General features: G+C 37.6%; 1 non-coding gene across 1 annotated transcript; it reads left to right on the top strand.

The window, feature by feature from the left end:
• The first annotated feature begins 1,093 nt into the window (after window positions 1–1,093).
• Window positions 1,094–1,201, top strand: LOC130978136 (small nucleolar RNA R71). The gene has a single exon (XR_009085796.1). It is a non-coding gene; the product is annotated as a small nucleolar RNA R71 (small nucleolar RNA).
• Window positions 1,202–17,171: the final 15,970 nt, after the last annotated feature.

Genomic DNA, 17,171 nt, shown 5'->3' with positions numbered 1-17,171 from the left:
GTTTTTGCCTAGACAAGTCATCCAGTTCTTTGGTGAGCAAGGGGGGTTCATCCTCCCAAGTCTCATTTCCAAATAACTTGTCATTTAGCTTCATGATTGCTCCAAGGTATTTAGCAACTTGCTCTTCAGTGACATACTCATCCTCTTCAGAGGAAGAATACTCATCAGAGCTCATGAATGGCAGAAGTAAGTCCAATGGAATCTCTATGGTCCCATTTTGAGCCTCAGATTCCCATGGTTCCTCATTGGGGAACTCATTGGAGGTTGGTGCACGCCCACTGAGGTCTTCCTCAGTGGCGTTCACTTCCCTTTCCTCCTCTCCAAATTCGGCCATGGTTATGGCTTTGCACTCTCCTTTTGGATTTTTTTCTGTGTTGCTTGGAAGAGTGCTAGGAGGGAGTTCAGTAACTTTCTTGCCCAGCTGACCCACTTGTCCTTCCAAATTTCTGATGGAGGACCTTGTTTCATTCATGAAACTTTGAGTGGTCTTTATTAGATCAGAGACCATTGTTGCTAAGTCAGAAGTACTCTGCTTAGAACTCTCTGTCTGTTGCTGAGAAGATGATGGAAAAGGCTTGCCATTGCTAAGCCTGTTTCTTCCACCATTATTATTATTGAAACCTTGTTGAGGTCTCTCTTGATTCTTCCATGAGAGATTTGGGTGATTTCTCCATGAAGAATTATAGGTGTTTCCATAGGGTTCTCCTAGGTAATTCACCTCTTCCATGGAAGGGTTCTCAGGATCATAAGCTTCTTCCTCAGATGAAGCATCCTTAGTACTGTTTGGTGCATTTTGCATTCCAGACAGACTTTGAGAAATTAGATTGACTTGTTGAGTCAATATCTTGTTCTGAGCCAATATGGCATTCAGAGTGTCAATCTCAAGAACTCCTTTCTTCTGACTAGTCCCATTGTTCACAGGATTCCTTTCAGAAGTGTACATGAATTGGTTATTTGCAACCATTTCAATTAGCTCTTGAGCTTCTGCAGGCGTCTTCTTCAGATGAAGAGATCCTCCAGCAGAGCTATCCAAGGACATCTTAGATAGTTCAGAGAGACCATCATAGAAAATACCTATGATGCTCCATTCAGAAAGCATGTCTGAGGGACATCTTCTGATTAATTGTTTGTATCTTTCCCAAGCTTCATAGAGGGATTCTCCATCCTTCTGTCTGAAGGTTTGGACTTCCACTCTAAGCTTACTCCATCTTTGTGGTGGAAAGAACTTTGCCAAGAAGGCATTGACTAGCTTTTCCCAAGAGTCCAGGCTTTCTTTAGGTTGAGAGTCCAACCATATTCTAGCTCTGTCTCTTACAGCAAAAGGGAATAGCATCAGTCTATAGACCTCAGGGTCTACCCCATTAGTCTTGACTGTGTCACAGATTTGCAAGAATTCAGCTTAGAACTGATGAGGATCTTCCATTGGAAGTCCATGGAACTTGCAATTCTGTTGCATTAGAGAAACTAATTGAGGCTTAAGCTCAAAGTTGTTTGCTCCAATGGCAGGGATAGAGATGCTTCTCCCATAGAAGTCGGGAGTAGGTGCAGTGAAGTCACCCAGCACCTTCCTTGCATTGTTGGCATTGTTGTTGTTTTCGGCTGCCATGTGTTCTTCTTCCTTGAAGAATTCGGTCAGGTCCTCTGAAGAGAGTTGTGCCTTGGCTTCTCTTAGCTTTCTCTTCAGGGTCCTCTCAGGTTCAGGGTCAGCTTCAACAAGAATGCCTTTGTCTCTGCTCCTGCTCATATGAAAGAGAAGAGAAAAAGAAAATGTGGAATCCTCTATGTCACAGTATAGAGATTCCTTGAAATGTCAGAGGAACAAAGAAATAGAAAGAAGAAGGAGAAGAAGAATTCGAACTTTAATTAGATAAGGTTCGAATTGTGCATTTAGAAGGAGTGGTACTCCATAAATAGTAGGATGTGGGAAGGAGGGAAGAGAATTTTCGAAAATTCATTTAAAAGATTTTGAAAACATTTTGAAAATTTGATTGATAATTTTCGAAAATTAAAAGTGAAAAAGAAATCAAGTGATTTTTGAAAAAGATTTTGAAATTAGAAATTAAAAAGATTTGATTGAAAACTATTTTGAAAAAGATGAGGTTAAAAAGATTTAATTGAAAAGTTATGGTTTTAAAAAGATGTGATTGAGAAGATATGATTTGAAAACAATTTTAAAAGATATGATTTGAAAACAATTTGAAAAGATATGATTTTTAAAAATTAATGACTTGCCTAACAAGAAAAGATATGATTCAAACATAAAACCTTTCTTAATAGAAAAGGCAAAAAATGTTCAATCAAATCATTAATTGTTAGTAAGTATCTTTGAGAAAGGAAAGAAATTGATTTTGAAAACATTTGATTGAAAAGATATGATTTGAAAAAGATTTGGTTTTGAAAAACTTTGAAAACTTGAAAAAAAATTGATTTTGACAACAAAATCTTCCCCCTAGCACCATCCTGGCGTTAAACGCCCAGAGTGGTATACATTCTGGCGTTTAACGCCCAAAATGCTACCTTTTTGGGCGTTAAACGCCCAACCAGGTACCCTGGCTGGCGTTTAAACGCCAGTCTGCCTTCTTCACTGGGCATTTTTGAATGCTCAGCTTTTTCTGTATAATTCCTCTGCAGTATGTTCTGAATCTTCAATTCTTTGTATTATTAACTTGAAAAGACACAAATTAAAAATATTTTTGGATTTTTAATAATCAAAATGCAACAAGAATCAAATAACAATGCATGCAAGACACCAAACTTAGCAGTTTGTGTACTACTGACACTATATGAGACACATAAACACTCAAGCCAAAAGAATTCAAAGATCAGAGTAAGAAATCATCAAGAATTACTTGAAGATCCTTAAGACACATGAATGAATGCATGTAATTGACACCAAACTTAAGATGAGACACGAGACTCAAGCAAGAAACAGCAAATATTTTTTTGGTTTTTATGATTTTGTAAATTTTTTTTGTATTTTTCGAAAATTAAGTGGAAAAAGGTATCAAAATTCTTAATGAGAATTCCAGGAATCAGTGCAATGTTAGTCTAAGACTCCGGTCCAGGCATTAGACATGGCTTCACAGCCAGCCAAGCTTTCAAGGAAAGCTTCGGTCCAAAACACTAGACATGACCAAAGGTCAGCCAAGCCTTAGCAGATCACTGCTCCAAAAGCAAAATTGATGAAAATCAACAAGCTCTTGTGGTGATAAGTTGAAACCTCGGTCCAATCAGATTAGACATGGCTTCTCAGCCAGCCAGATTTCAACAAATCATCATGAAACTCTAGAATTCATCTTCAAGAATTTCGAAAAAATAAATACCTAATCTAAGCGACAAGATGAACCGTCAGTTGTCCAAACTAGAACAATCCCAGGCATTGTTACCAAAAGCTTGCTCAAAACTTGAACAATCCCCGGCAACGGCGCCAAAAACTTGATGCTTGTTGCCGGATCTGAAATTTGGCACTGATGTTACCGGACAAAAAGCTTGCTCAAAACTTGAACAATCCCCGGCAACGGCGCCAAAAACTTGGTGCGCGAAATTGTGAACAATACTTTTCACAACTCTCATAATCCCTGGTCATGAACTCCAAAAACTTGGTGGTTCAATTCCATGGCATTACACAACTTCGCACAACTAACCAGCAAGTGCACTGGGTCGTCCAAGTAATACCTTACGTGAGTAAGGGTCGATCCCACGGAGATTGTTAGCATTGAAGCAAGCTATGGTCATCTTGTAAATCTTAGTCAGGCAAACTCAAATGTATATGATGATGAACGAAAATAACATAGAAGATAAGGATAGTGATACTTATGTATATCATTGGTGTAAGAGCTTCAGACAAGTGTATGAAGATGCCTTCCCTTCCGTCTCTCTGCTTTCCTACTGCCTTCATCCAATCCTTTCTTACTCCTTTCCATGGCAAGCTCGTGTAGGGTTTCACTGTTGTCAGCAGCTACCTCCCATCCGCGCAGTGAAAGCTAATGCACGCACTCTGTCACAGTACTGCCAATCACCGGTTTGGTTCCCTCCCCTACCGGAATAGAATCACTCTTTTGCGTCTGTCACTAACGCCCAGTAGGTTACAGGTTTGAAGCACGTCACAGTCATTCAATCATTGAATCCTACTCAGAATACCACAGACAAGGTTAGACCTTCCGGATTCTCTTGAATGCCGCCATCAGTTCTTGCCTATACCACGAAGACTCTGATCTCACGGAATGGTTGGCTCGTTTGTCAGGTGAGCACTCGGTTGTCAGGCGATCAACCATGCATCGTGCAATCAGGAATCCAAGAGATATTCACTAAGCCTCAGATGCTTGTAGAACAAGAATGGTTGTCAGTCACCTTGTTCATGAGTGAGAATGGTGATGGGCGTCAATCATCACCTTCATCATGTTGAAGAACAAGTGATATCTTGGATAAAGAACAAGCGGAATTGAATGGAAGAACAATAGTAATTGCATTAATACTCGAGGTACAGCAGAGCTCCACACCTTAATCTATGGTGTGTAGAAACTCCACCGTTGAAAATACATAAGAACAAGGTCTAGGCATGGCCGAATGGCCAGCCTCCAAAGGTCTAAGATAGCATAAAACAAAGATAGCTACCCAAAATCTCTGATGTTTTTATACAATAGTAAAAGGTCCTACTTATAGAAAACTAGTACATAGATGAGTAAATGACATGAAAATCCACTTCCGGGCCCACTTGGTGTGTGCTTGGGCTGAGCAATGAAGCAATTTCGTGTAGAGACTCTCCTTGGAGTTAAACGCCAGCTTTAGTGCCAGTTTGGGCGTTTAACTCCCAATTAGGTGCCAGTTCCGGCGTTTAACGCTGGAATTTCTTGAGGTGACTTTGAACGCCGGTTTGGGCCATCAAATCTTGAGCAAAGTAGGGACTATTATATATTGCTGGAAAGCCCAGGATGTCTACTTTCCAACGCCGTTGAGAGCGCGCCAATTGGGCTTCTGTAGCTCCAGAAAATCCACTTCGAGTGCAGGGAGGTCAGAATCCAACAGCATCTGCAGTCCTTTTGAGTCTCTGGATCAGATTTTTGCTCAGGTCCCTCAATTTCAGCCAGAAAATACCTGAAATCATAGAAAAACACACAAACTCATAGTAAAGTCCAGAAAAGTGAATTTTAACTAAAAACTAATAAAAATATACTAAAAACTAACTAGATCATACTAAAAATATACTAAAAACAATGCCAAAAAGTGTATAAATTATCCGCTCATCAGGCATATATCGGCTAATAAGTGCCACCCTGCAAGACAAAGGTTGCTTGCAGTGGATACCCTACAAGACAAAGGTTGCTTGCAATGGGTATTGCCAACAGGAAAGCCTTATCCAGACAGAGGTTGCTGGGTAACGTCGGGAGCGGGTATGTAACCGACAGATGAGCTCATTACCTGCGCTAGGACTAGACATGCATCATACTTGGTTGTGCATTTTCTCTATTATGATTGTTGCATGAATGTATGCTTTCTTTGTTTGTATTCTATTCTCCGTGTTTGTGTCTATGTTTTACTTTCTTGTATTCTTCTGTTTGCGATCTTTTTCTGTTTTCTCTATTTTCTCTATTTATCTGTCTTCTTTTTACTACTTCTCTATATTCTGCTATTAGTCTGCTAAACAAGACAAAATTAACGAATGTAACTAATAACCCCGGCCCTACTAAGAACTCCCCAGTTCTTACCCATTCTCTCTCCCTTCCCCCTCCAGATGCAAGCATGAGTACCCTTCCGTAGTTCGCTGATGACCGTTCGTAAAGAGAATTCCGCTCTAGGTAGTCTTCTGAGTCTAGGGTGAATCTCTTTATCTATGTATATGTATATACTGTGAGACCAGCCAACGTCTGCACCCCGTTCGTATGCGCACTTTAACCTGAATCCTGTGTACGAGACTCCCGTTGTGTGGCTACTTGATGAGGTACCAGAGAGACGTCATATGGCAATGTCTGATCGTGCAGAGGAGTAACAAATGATGTTCTACCTTTTGATGATGTTCCACCTAACTTGAGTTTTGAAGACCTAGAATGTACTTTCCCTCGCTTTAGTAGTTTAGAGGGACTAGGCGTGTATAGAATCTAGGCTAGCCTGGGTGCCAGCTTAGGGACTTCTTAAATAGGTCAGGACCTGGGATGTTGTGTATATATATATATATATATATATATATATATATATATATATATATATATATATGTATATAGATATTATTTAGTTATATCTAGGGGTGTTCTAACTATAGGTCTATACTCTAATAAAGGCTGGATCACTGAATCTTGTTAGCTGCTTGGGATGTATTTATGTATGGTTGTTTATAACTGTTTTATCTGTTATTATTTGTGAATTGATTATGTATGATTCCGTCTATTAACCCAAATGTTTTCAAAAAAAAAAGTATCTCGCAAACTAACTGCGCTTTTAACAACGGATCAGGCTCATATGATAAATAATAGATAATAACTAGGAAGACAAATTGGTAGCGCTCAGTTTCCGGTGTGTCCTAGGCGTACTGAAAATTGGGTCGTTACATAATTCATTGGTGGGAATTTCAGGTAAGCGCATGAAGATACTGTGTTCCTTCTGAATCTCTGCTTTCCTACTGCTTTCATCCAATCATTCTTACTCCTTTCCATGGCAAGCTGTATGTTAGGTTTTACCATTGTCAATGGCTACCTCCCGTCCTCTCAGTGAAAATGGTACAGGTGCGCTGTCACCGCACGGCTAATCATCTGTCGGTTCTCAATCATGTTGGGAAAGAATCCCGTGATCCTTTTGCATCTGTCACTACGCCCAACACTCGCGAGTTTAAAGCTCGTCACAGTCATCCCATCTCAGATCCTACTCGGAATACCATAGACAAGGTTTAGACTTTTTGGATCTTAGGAATGGCCGCCAATACTTCTAGCTTATACCACGAAGACTCCAATCTTTCGGAATGGAGGCTAAGAGATACGCGCTCAATCTAAGGTAGAACGGAAGTGGTTGTCAGGCACGCGTTCATAGGTGAGAATGATGATGAGTGTCACGTATCATCACATTCATCATGTTAAAGTGCAGCGAATATCTTAAAATAAGAATAAAATGAATTGAATAGAAGAATAATCGTAATTGCATTAATACTCGAGGAATAGCAGAGCTCCACACCTTAATCTATGGTGTGTAGAAACTCCACCGTTGAAAATACATAAGTAATGAAGGTCCAGACATGGCCATAAGGCCAGCCCCCAAGGACTAAGAACTAAATGTCCAAGGATTACAAGATTGATTCCGAGATGAAAACACAATAGTAAAAAGTTCTATTTATACTAAACTAGTTACTAGGGTTTACAGAAATAAGTCTAAGTGCAGAAATCCACTTCTGGGGCCCACTTTAGTGTGTGCTTGGGCTGAGATTTAAGCTATACACGTGCAGAGGCTTCTCTTGGGGTTAAACGCCAAGTTGTAACGTGTTTTTGGCATTTAACTCTGGTTTGTAACGTGTTTCTGGCGTTTTACTCCCGAATGCAGCATGGAGCTGGCATTGAACGCCAGTTTGCATCATCTAAACTCGAATAAAGTATGGACGATTATATTTTTCTGGAAAGCCCTGGATGTCTACTTTCCAACACAATTGAGAGCGCACCAATTGGAGTTCTGTAGCTCCAGAAAATTCATTTTGAGTGCAGGGAGGTCAGAGTTCAACAGCATCAGCAGTCCTTTTTCAGCCTGAATCAGATTTTTGCTCAGGTCCCTCAATTTCAGCCATAAGGTTCACCCATGTAATTTACCTATGCTATTGCAGGGTTCTCAGGATCGTAAGCTTCTTCTGTAGAAGATGCCTCTTTAGTACTGTTGGATGCATTTTGCCATCCATTCAGACTTTGAGAAATCATGCTGACTTGCTGAGTCAACATTTTGTTCTGAGCCAATATGGCATTTAGAGCATCAATTTCAAGAACTCCCTTCCTCTGAGGCGTCCCATTATTCACAGAATTCCTCTCAGAAGTGTACATGAACTGGTTATTTGTAACCATGTCAATGAGTTCTTGAGCTTCTGCAGGCGTTTTCTTTAGGTGAATGGATCCATCTGCAGAATAGTCCAGTGACATCTTAGAGAATTCATATAGACCATAATAGAATATATCCAAAATGGTCCATTCTAAAAGCATGTTAGAAGGACACCTTTTGGTCATCAGTTTGTATCTTTCCCAGGCTTCATAGAGGGATTCACCTTCTTTTTGTTTGAAGGTCTGAATATCCACTCTGAGCTTGCTCAACTTTTGAGGAGGAAAGAACATAGCCAAGAAGGCCGTGACCAGCTTATCCCAAGAGTCCAGGCTATCTTTAGGTTGTGAGTCCAACCATGTTCTAGCTCTGTCTCTTATAGCAAAAGGGAAAAACATGAGCCTGTAGACTTCAGGATCTACTCTATTAGTCTTAATAGTCTCACAGATCTACAAGAACTCAGTTAAAAACTGATAGGGATCTTCTGATGGAAGTCCATGGAACTTGCAGTTCTATTGTATTAGAGCAACTAGTTGAGGTTTCAACTCAAAATTGTTTGCTCCAATTGTAGGGATTGAGATGATTCTTCCATCAAACTTGGAAGTAGGTGTGGTATAGTCACCAAGCATCCTCCTTGCATTATTGTTGTTGGGTTCAGCTGCCATATCCTTTTCTTGTTCGAAAATTTCAGTAAGGTTGTCTTTGGATTGTTGTATTTTAGCTTCTCTCAGTTTCCTCTTGAGAGTCCTTTCAGGTTCAGTATCAGCTTCAACAAGAATGCCTTTTTCCTTATTCCTACTCATATGAAAAAGAAGAGAACAAAAAAGGAAGAGGAATACTCTATGTCACAGTATAGAGATTCCTTTATGTTAGTAGAAGAAGGAAAAGAGTTAAAAATCCAAACACAAGGGGAAAGATAGGTTCGAATTCTTGGGATGAAGAGAAGTATTAGTAATAAATAAATAAATAGAAGAAGATGAGAGAGGGAGAAATTCGAAAATAAATTTTGAAAAAGGGTTAGTGACTTTCGAAAATTAAGAGAAGAAAAATAATTAAAATTAAAATTTGAAACAATTAGTTAATTAAAAGAATTTTGAAAAAGAGGGAGGTAATTTTTGAAAATTAGAGAAGAGGAAGTAGTTAAGTGGTTTTGAAAAAGATAGGAATTTTAAAACAAATAAAAAGTCAATTAGTTAGTTGAAAAAGATTTAAAAATCAATTTTAAAAAGATAAGAAGTTGGAAAAGATATTTTGAAATCAACATTTTTTTTAAAAGATATGATTTAAAAAAAGGTATTTTAAAAAGATATGATTGAAAAAGATATTTTGAAAAAAGATTTGATTTTTAAAATTAAAATTGATTACTTGACTAACAAGAAACTAAAAGATATGACTCTAGAATTTAAAGATTGAACCTTTCTTAACAAGAAAGTAACAAACTTCAAATTTTTGAATCAATCACATTAATTGTTAGTAAAGTTTTCAAAATTTTGAAATAAATATAAGAAAAAGATTTTGAAAATAAATTTTAAACTTTTGGAAAATAATAAGATAAAAATGAAAAAAGATTTGATTTTTGAAAAAGATTTTGAAAAGATAGGATTTTTAAAATTGAAAATTTGACTTGACTTGTAAGAAATAGCTAAGTTTTAAAATTTTTTGACTAAGTCAACTCAAATTTTCGAAAATTATGAGTAAAATAAGGAAAAGATATTTTTTGGATTTTTTGAATTTTTAATGATGAGAGAGAAAAATACCAAAAATGACTCACAACATGAAAATTAAGATCAAAACACATAATGCATGCAAGAACACTATGAATGTCAAGATGAACACCAAGAACACTTTGAAGATCAAGATGAACATCAAGACTTATTTTTAAAAAATTTTCAAGAAAAGAAAGACATGCAAGACACCAAACTTAGAAATTTTTCATGCTTAGACATTATGAATGCAAGAATACACATGAAAAACAACAAAAAACACAAAACAAGAAAATGTAAAGATCAAACAAGAAGACTTGTCAAGAACAACTTGAAGATCATGAAGAATATAATGCACGAATTTTCGAAAAATGCATGAAAAAGATGAACATGTAATAGACACCAAACTTAAAACATGACACAAGACATCAAAAAAAAAAGAAACACAAAATATTTTTGGTTTTTATGATTTTATCGATTTTTTTGTATTATTTTTTTCAAAATTTTATAGGAAAAAGAAAATAAGAAATTCAAAATTTTTAATAAGAATTTCAGGAATCATTCAATGTTAGCCTAAAGCTCCAATCCAGGGGTTGGACATGGCTTAACAGCCAGCCAGCTTTAGGATATAAATTAGGCATGCAACAGTTGATACTTCATCTAACTCCATATACATGCCTTTTATGTTGACAAGTGGAAGCCTCAATCCAAGAGAATTTGGATATGGCTTTACAGCCAGTCAGGCTTCAACATGTTACCATGAAACTCTAGAATTCATTCTTAAAAACTTAGAATTATTTTCGAGAAAAAAAGGAAAAATTTTTTGAAAGACTTTTGAAATTTTTTTTTCGAAAATAGAACAAAAAGAAAACTATCTAATCTGAGCAATAAGATGAACCGTCAGTTGTCCAAACTCGAACAATCTTCGGCAACGGCGCCAAAAACATGGTGCATGATACCATGGTCAAAACATAACTTCACAACTTCGCGCAACTAACCAGCAAGTGCACTGGGTCGTCCAAGTAATAAACCTTACGTGAGTAAGGGTCGATCCCACGGAGATTGTTGGTATGAAGCAAGCTATGGTCATCTTGTAAATCTCAGTCAGGCGGATTCAAATGATTATAATGGTTTTCGAAAATAATAATAAATAAAGCATAAAATAAAGATAGAAATACTTATGTAATTCAATAGTGGAAATTTCAGATAAGTGCATAGAGATACTTGTTCCTATTGAATCTCTGCTTTCCTACTGCTTTCATCCAATTCTTCATATTCCTTTCTATGGCAAGCTGTATGTAGGGCATCACCATTGTCAATGGCTACATCCCATCCTCTCAGTGAAAATGGTCCAAATGCTCTGTCACAGCACAGCTAATCATCTGTCGGTTCTCGATCATGTTGGAATAGAATCCATTGATTCTTTTGCGTTTGTCATCATGCCCAACAATCGTGAGTTTGAAGCTCATCACAGTCATTCAATCCCTGAATCCTACTCGGAATACCACAGACAAGGTTTAGACTTTTCAGATTCTCATGAATACCGCCAACAATTCTAGCTTATACCACAAAGATTCTGGTTAAGGAATCCAAGAGATATTCGCTCGTTCTAAGGTAGAACGGAAATGGTTGTCAGTCACGCGTTCATAATGATGAATGATGATGAGTGTCACGAATCATCATATTTATCAGGTTGAATTGCAATGAATATCTTAGAATAAAAATAAGCTGAATTGAATAGAAAATAGTAGTACTTTGCATTAAAACTCGAGGTACAGCAAAGCTCCACACCCTTAATCTATGGTGTGTAGAAACTCCACCGTTGAAAATACATAAGTGATAGTGGTCCAGGCATGGCCGAATGGCCAGCCTCCATAAACGTGATCAAAGGATCATAAGGTAATCCAATAATCCCAAGACGTCTAATACAATAGTGAAATGTCCTATTTATACTAAAACTAGCTACTAGGGTTACAAAGATAAGTGATTGATGCAGAAATCCACTTCCGGGGCCCACTTAGTGTGTGCTTGGGCTGTGCTTGAGCTTTACACGTGTAGAGGCTTCTTTTGGAGTTAAACACCAAGTTGTAACGTGTTTTTGGCGTTTAACTCTGGTTTGTGACGGGTTTCTGACGTTTGACTCCAGAATGCAGCATGGAACTGGCGTTGAACGCCAGTTTGCGTCCCCTAATCTCGAATAAAGTATAGACTATTATATATTGCTAGAAAGCTCTAGATGTCTACTTTCCAAAGCCGTTGAGAGCACGCCATTTGGAGTTGTGTAGTTCAAGAAAACCTATTTCGAGTGCAGGGAGGTCAGAATCCAACAGCATCAGCAGTCCTTTGTTAGCCTTTTATTAGAGTTTGGCTCAGGTCCCTCAATTTCACCTAGAAAATATCTAAAATCACAGAAAAGACACACAAACTCATATTAAAGTCCAGAAATATGAATTTAGCATAAAAACTAATAAAACATCCCTAAAAGTAGCTAGATCCTACTAAAAACTACCTAAAAACAATGCCAAAAAGCGTATAAATTATCCGCTCATCATGGAGCTTAACCAGATGGATGCTCTGCTTGCTCAAAACAAGGTCATCACACCCCACCTTGAAGCTCTCACTAAGAAAATTGAAAAGAATCAAGTCTCAGCAATTAACACTCAACCACTAGTGCAAGAAGGAGCTAGTCCCGAAGCTGAATATGATTAGGAGTAGGCCAACTATTTGAACAATCCACCTAGACAACCATATGATTCCAATGCTAAAACCTACAATCCAAGTTGAAAGAACCATCCAAATTTTGGGTGGGGAAACCAGCGAAACCAAGCCCAAGACCACAAATTGTACCACTCTAACCAACACAACAACTCCAGCCGCCAACCAAACAACTATAGATCCTACCACAACTCACATAATGCCCCCTTCCATGAAAATCAACAAGCACAGAGCAACCATTTTCAAAACCCAACCAATCACAATATAGCACTTCTAACTTTACAACCATGTGATGACAGTGACAAATTTGCAAGGTTGGAAGCTGATGAGTGGATATTTTATACGCTTTTTGGGGGTAATTTCATGTAGATTTTAGCATGTTTTAATTGGTTTTTAGTTAAATATTATTAGTTTTTAGGCAAAAATCATATTTCTGTACTTTACTATGAGTGTGTGTATTTTTCTGTGATTTCAGGTATTTTCTGGCTGAAATTGAGGGAGCTGAGCAAAAATCTGAGTTAGGCTTAAAAAGGACTGCTGATGCTGTTGGATCCTGACCTCTCTGCACTCGAAATGGATTTTCTGGAGCTACAGGAGTCCAATTGGCGCGCTTTTAATGGCGTTGGAAAGTAGACATCCAGGGCTTTCCAGCAATATATAATAGTCCATACTTTGCGCGAAGATAGATGACGTAACTTGGTGTTGAACGCCAAGTACATGCTGCTGTCTGGAGTTAAACGCCAGAAACACGTCATAACTTGGAGTTTAACTCCAAGAAAAGCCTCTACTCGTGGATAGCTTTAGTCTCAGTCCCAGCACACACCAAGTGGGCCCCAGAAGTGGATTTCTGCACCAATTATCTTAGTTTACTCATATTCTGTAAACCTAGGTTACTAGTTTACTATTTAAACAACTTTTAGAGAATTATTTTGTACCTCATGACATTTTCAGATCTGAATTACATACTTTTTGACGGCATGAGTCTCTAAACTCCATTGTTGGGGGTGAGGAGCTCTGCAGCGTCTCGATGAATTAATACAATTCCTTTGTTTTCCATTCAAACACGCTTGTTCTTATCTAAGATGTTCATTCGCGCTTAATTATGGAGAAGGTGATGATCCGTGACACTCATCACCTTCCTCAATCCATGAACGTGTGCCTGACAACCACCTCCGTTCTACATTAGATTGAATGAGTATCTCTTAGATTCATTACTCAGAATCTTCGTGGTATAAGCTGGATTGATGGCGGCATTCATGAGAATTCGGAAAGTCTAAACCTTGTCTGTGGTATTCTGAGTAGGATTCTGGGATTGAATGACTGTGACGAGCTTCAAACTCCTGAAGGCTGGGCGTTAGTGACAAACGCAAAAGAATCAATGGATTCTATTCCAACCTGATTGAGAACCGACAGATGATTAGCCGTGCTGTGACAGAGCATAGGAACGTTTTCACTGAGAGGATGGGAAGTAGCCATTGACAACGGTGACACCCTACATAGAGCTTGCCATAGAAGGGACTTTGCGTGTGGAAAAGGATTTCAAGGAAGAGTTGAAGTTCAGAGGACAAAGCATCTCCAAAACTCCAACATATTTCTCATTACTGCACAACAAGTAACGCTTTTATTCTCTTTTATTTTTCCAATCTAATAATTCCAACTGATAATTTTAATTAATATCCTGACTAAGAATAATAAGATAAACATAGCTTGATTCAAACCAATAATCTCCGTGGGATCGACCCTTACTCACGTAAGGTATTACTTGGACGACCCAGTGCACTTGCTGGTTAGTTGTGCGGATCACAAATTCGTGCACCAAGTTTTTGGCGCCGTTGCCGGGGATTATTCGAGTTTGAACAACTAAAGGTTTATTTTATTTCTTAGATTAGGAATAATTTATTTTTTATTGTTATAGAGTCATCAAATCCTGGTAGGATAGTTTCTTTTCAAACATTTCTTTTCAAAAATTTTATTTTTCTTTATTAATTGTTAATTTTTCGTGAGTCTAGTGTCTTGTTCTAAGTTTGGTGTCAATTGCATCTTTTATATTTTTCTCTAGAATTTTCATATTAGTGTTCTTTGTTCTTCCTTGATCTTCAAGTTGTTCTTGTTTATTTTCCTTGTTTGATCTTTACTTTTTCTTGTTTTGTGTCTTTTCTTGTTTTTCTTGTGCTTTTTCAAAACATTAACTTTCAACAATTATACTTTTATCCATAAAAATAATACATCTTTAAAACACGTTACATTTTTAGCTCAGTTGGTTATAGCGTGGGTTTATGTTCTTAGCAATTGGGCACCTTCTTTTGAAAATCTTTTTCAAAAATAATTTTTCTTGATTTAATCTTGTGCCAAACTTTATGTTTGGTGTTTTCTTGTTAATCTTTTCATAATTTTCGAAAATTTTATTAAAGTTTTCTAAAAATTTTAAGTTTGGTGTTCTTTCTTTTGTTCTTGGTGTTCTTGTGAATCTTCAAGGTGTTCTTGAGTTTTTCTTGTGTCTTGATCTTAAAATTTTTATGTTTGGTGTTCCTTGGTGTTTTCCCTCCAAAATTTTCGAAAATAAGGAGCATTAGATCTAAAAATTTAAAGTCTTGTGTCTTTTGTGTGTTTTTCTCTTTCATCATAAAATTCAAAATTCAAAAAAATATATCTTTTCTAACTAATTTTGAACTATTTTTTTCGAATTTTTTTATAAAAATTCAGATTTCAATTTTAAAAATTTTCAATTCTTATCTTTTTAAGTTTTTTTTTTAAAAAAAAATTTATCTTTTTCAAAAATATCCTAACCACTTTCTCTCTCCTCACTTTTTCAAAAGTCTTCATAAAATATATTCAAATTCTTATTACTTTTTTTTATTTTAATTTTCTTATTTTATCTTATTTTTATTTTGGTTTTTATTTTATTTCGAATTTTTTTAATTATAAACTAAAAATTTAAATCCACATTACCCCTTTACTCCAACAAGGACATAAGCGGAAATGAACAGTCCAGGAGGACTCTGGGGTCATATGCTAACCCCACTACTGCTTCATATGGGAGTAGTATCTGTATACCCTCCATTGGAGTTAGTAGCTTTGAGTTGAATCCTCAGCTCATTATCATAGTGCAGCAAAACTGCCAGTATTCAGGTCTTCCACAGGAAGAACCTACAGAGTTTCTGACACAATTTTTACAAATTGCTGACACAGTACATGATAAGGAAGTAGATCAGGATGTCTACAGATTATTACTGTTTTCATTTGCTGTAAAAGATCAAGCTAAGAGGTGGTTAAATAACCAACCTAAGAACAGCATAAAGATATGGAAACAACTGTCAGAAAAATTCCTGAATCACCGTTTCCCTCCAAAACGGATGACACAGCTAAGGCTAAGCATCCAAGGCTTCAAACAAGGAGATAATGAATCCCTTTATGATGCCTGGGAGAGATACAGAGAGATGCTAAGAAAATGCCCCTCTGAAATGTTTTCAGAGTGGGTGCAATTAGACATCTTCTACTATGGGCTTACAGAAAAAGCTCAGATTTCTCTAGACCACTCAGCTGGTGGATCTATACATATGAGAAAAACAATTGAAGAAGCTCAAGAGCTTATTGATACAGTTGCCAGAAATCAGCATCTGTACCTAAGTAGTGAATCTTCTATGAAAGAAGAAGCTAAAATAGTAACTGCTGAGCTCAGTCCTGTAGATCAGGCTAATGAATTCAATCAGCAATTAGACTTTCTAACTCAGCAGCTAGCCGAATTCAAGGAAATACTACAGGAAACAAGAATGGCAAACAGGAATATGGAAGTACAGTTAAAGCAAACAGAAAAGTAACTGTCAAAACAAATAACAGAAAAATGCCAAACAGTTCAATTAAGAAGTGGGAAAACATTAAATACCTCACTTCAAAGCAGCAGGAAGCCAAGAAATGAACAAATGGCTACTCAAAATCCCTCTGAGGACAATCAGAGCCCAGAGAGGAATAATGCTGGCGTTGAACGCCCAGACCATGCTCATTCCTGGCGTTCAATGCCAGGAACAAGCATGAATCCGGCGTTGAACGCCCAAAAGGAGCACAGTTCTGGCGTTCAGACGCCAGTAACAGATAAGGAGTTGGCGTTTAACTCCACTCCAGCTTCCACCCCTGGCATTCAAACACCAGTGGGAAATCAGTCATATACAAGTGCTGACAACAACCCTTCTAAAAAGGCTTCCCAACCCACTTCTACAGGTAATAAACCTGGAGCAACTAAGGTTGAGGAATACAAAGCCAAAATGCCTTATCCTCAAAAACTCCGCCAAGCAGAACAGGATAAACAATTTGCCCGCTTTACAGACTATCTCAGGACTCTTGAAATAAAGATTCCGTTTGCAGAAGCACTTGAGCAAATACCCTCTTATTCTAATTTCATGAAAGAGATCTTAAGTCATAAGAAGGATTGGAGGGAGACTGAAAAAGTTTACCTCACTGAAGAATGCAGTGCAGTCATTCTGAAAAGCTTACCTGAGAAGCTTAAAGATCCTGGGAGCTTCATGATACCATGCACATTAGAGGGTAACTGCACCAAGACAGCTCTATGTGATCTTGGGGCAAGCATCAACCTAATCCCTGCATCCACTATCAGAAAGCTTGGCTTGACTGAAGAGGTCAAACCAACCCGGATCTGTCTTCAACTTGCTGATGGTTCCATTAAATACCCATCAGGCATAATTGAGGACATGATTATCAAGGTTGGGCCATTTGTCTTCCCTACTGACTTTGTAGTGCTGG

The sequence above is a fragment of the Arachis stenosperma genome, chromosome 4 (assembly GCF_014773155.1).
Source record: "Arachis stenosperma cultivar V10309 chromosome 4, arast.V10309.gnm1.PFL2, whole genome shotgun sequence".
Taxonomy (NCBI): Eukaryota; Viridiplantae; Streptophyta; class Magnoliopsida; order Fabales; family Fabaceae; genus Arachis; species Arachis stenosperma.
The sequence above is the reverse complement of the archived record's forward strand: the minus strand, read 5'-3'. Positions and strand labels throughout refer to the sequence as shown.